Here is a 3,491-nt window from a genome sequence, read left to right as displayed (position 1 = left end):
TCACTGATTGATTGAAAGAAATAGCTCCCCAAGTGTACACATATTGCCGAGACCTCTAACCCATGCTTGTTATATTCCAGGGACCAATTTTGCTGCCTTCATGAATTATCCCTTGGCCTTGTGGACAGGGTACCTGTCTACCAGCTCTGTTATATTGTTGTGTCCCATGTGCTTAGTACAGTGCTCTGCACACATGATTTGATTGATTGATTTATTTTGTGGCCATGTCTCATTTGATCCTCTCACTCTGGGGAAAGTTCACTCCATTTCACTCCATTTCATGTCATGATTTTCATTGGTTTTCACCTTTTCCATTCTTATCCACTTAAGTTGACAAGAAACCTCTTTCCAGAGTTCAAATCTTTTCTAATAGCTCATTTTCCAGCAGCAACTTGCCCTATCCTCCAGACAGATCTAAAGTAGGCTATCGATGGTCTGTTTTCATTTGCTTATCAAGTACAAATAACCACAGATGTAGCTACATGCCAAATATCTTACATGACCATACCCTCCAGCTAACATGGCACAAAATATAAACCAGCTTCAAAAAAGTTACATATCAAGCTGCTGCAAGTCCTGGAATATGTTTACATTATTGTAATATTTAGTGTCCCTGGGGAGAAGGGACTGGGAAAAGCAGACTGTTCATGCCTAGTGGAGAGAACAGGGTCTGGGAGTCAGAAGGACCTGGGTTCTAGTCACGGCTCCACCACTTGTCTGTTGAGTGACCATGGGCAAGTCACTTACCTTCTCTGTGCTTCAGTTAACTCATCTGTAAAATGGGGATTAAGACTGTGAGCTTCATGTGGGTCAGGGACTATGCCCAACCTGATTAGCTTGTATCTACTCTAGCGCTTAGAACTTGACACATAATAAGTACTTAACAAATACTATTATTATTATTACATCAAGTGGAGAGGGACCCATAATGATTTTCATTACAGTCCTAATTCTAAATACTTGCAATTATGAAACAACTGTGAAAGGGAAGGGTTTCCTATATTCACACTCTAAACTCTACAGATTCCTGTTGTTAATCAATCAAACAATCAATGGTATTTATTGAATGTGTACTGTGTGTAGAGCACTGTACTAAGCACTTGGGAGGGTTCAGTACAACAGAGGTGGTATACACATTCCTTGCCCACAAGAAGCTTACACTCTAAAGGGAGAGACAGACATTAAAATGAATTACAGATATGTACATAAATCCTGTGGGGCTGAGGGAGCGGTGAATATCATGTGCTGAAAGGGTGCAGTTCCTAGTGCAAAGGTGATGCAGAAGGGCGAGGGAGTAGGGGAGATGAGGGCTTAGTTGGGAAAGGCCTATTGGAAAAGATGTGATTTTATGAAGGTTTTGAAGATGGGGAGAATGGTGGTCTGCCATATATGAGGGGCAGGGGGTTCCAGACCAGAAGGAGGTTGTGGGCAAGGGGTCAGCGGAGAGATAGGCAAGATCAAGGTACTGTGAGTAGGTTGGCATTAAAGGAGTGGAGTTAAAGAGAGGAAAAGTCATATCTTGAAGTTCTTCGTGGGAACTTTATTCCATTTCTTTGTATACACTGTAATAAAGTGGTTCCATACTCTATCAACTGCTCGAGAATTTCAAAATCAGATTTAAGATTTAAGATACAGATACCTGGAGTATCTGGATGGCCATACATTTAGGTATGAGTAATATAGCATCATTTGGTTTAATTTATGACTCCATAGCATAGTATAGTGTTCTGCACACAGTAAGTGCTCAATAAATACCACTGATGGATTCATTCATTCATTCAATCGTATTCATTCCTATTTCTTGAGCACTGAACTATGCACTTGATAGAGAAGCAGTGTGGCTTAGTGGATAGAGAGCAGGCCTGGGAGTCAGAAGGACCTGGGTTCTAATCCTGGCTCTGCCACTTTTCTGCTGTGTGACCTTGGGCAAGTCATTTCACTTCTACATGACTCAGTTACCTCATCTGTAAAATGGAGATTAAGACTGTAAACCCCATTTGGGACAGGGACTATGGTCCACTTCAAAAGATTGTATCTACCCCAGCGCTTAGTAAAGTGCCTGGCATGCAGTAGACACTTAACAAATGCCATAAAAAAGTACAAGAAAGATAAATGACATGGTCCCTGCCACCCAAAGCTTACACTCCAATGGGGGGAGACAGGCAAACCCATACTGTATACTTACAGTGGGCACAGGAGAAGTAGCATGGCCTAGTGGAGTCAGAGGACCTGGGTTCTAATCCCAACTCTGCCACTTGTCTGTTGTGTGACCTTGGGTAAGTCACTTTACTTTTCTGGACCTCAGTTGTCTCATCTGTAAAATGGAGATTAAGACTGAGTCCCACATGGGACATGGACTGTATCCAATCTGATTAGCTTTATATCTACTCTAGTGCTTAGTACAGTGCTTGGTACTTAAGCACTTAAATACCACTGAATAAAAAATGGAGGACAAACACGGATACAATTGGAAATGGCAAACAGTGTGGTAGTATGGTCATTGGTGCTCAAAAGTGGATTATTTGGGCCAATAAAGACTGAACCTAAAGGGCCTAACACCCACATGGTTTCAAAATTTTAAATCTTTCTTTTAAGGGAAAGCGAAGAGCTCCCTTTCAGCATCAAAGAGGGTGCAGGAGGGTAGGCCTGGAGAGGAGCAGGAAAGATTTAAGGGCGGTCACACCTAATGTTTTCAATTTTATCAATGAAATAGGTGGCAAGGTCATTAGGGATAAAAGATGGGAGAGATGGAGGGACAAGGGAGTTCAAGGAGGGAGTTAAAAAGCTGAAACAGCTGGTACAGTCAACGGGCAGGTGAGTCAGTAAGTGTGGAGAAATATCATTGCTGGTCAGAGTAAAGGGCAGAGTCATAGCAGAAGAGGATGAATTGCAGATGGATGAGGTCAGCCCGATGTCTGGATTTCCATCAGAAGTACTGCGCAGTTTGAGCATAGGAGTGGAAGAAGCTTACTGCGGAGGTGATCCAGAACTATGATTGGTGGGCCTCTCCTCTCTACCCAGTCTTGATGATCAGATTACTGCTCTCAACTCTACCCTTTCTACTCAGCTAGACTCGCTCGCTCCCCTTTCCCTTCGCCGCTCTCGCACCACTAACCCACAGCCCTGGATCACTGCCACTGTCCGCCTCCTTCGCTCTTATGCTCGAGCTGCTGAACGCTGCTGGCGAAAGTCTAAACACCATGCCAACCTCGTTCACTTCAAGTTTATCCTTTCCTGCCTTAACTCAGCCCTCTCTTCTGCCAGACAAAACTATTTCTCCTCCCTTATTGACACCCATGCCCATCACCCCCGCCAACTCTTCCGTACATTCAACTCCCTTCTCAGGCCCCCGGTTCCTCCCCCTCCTCCTTCCCTCACCCCCAACGATCTGGCCTCCTACTTCATTAACAAAATTAAATCCATCAGGTCCGACCTCCCCAAAGTCTCTTCCCCCCTTTCTCCAACCTCCCGGCTCTCAACACTCTCTGCTA

Source organism: Tachyglossus aculeatus, chromosome X1, assembly GCF_015852505.1.
Source record: "Tachyglossus aculeatus isolate mTacAcu1 chromosome X1, mTacAcu1.pri, whole genome shotgun sequence".
In the NCBI taxonomy this organism is placed as follows: Eukaryota; Metazoa; Chordata; class Mammalia; order Monotremata; family Tachyglossidae; genus Tachyglossus; species Tachyglossus aculeatus.
This window is presented reverse-complemented; position numbering follows the sequence as displayed.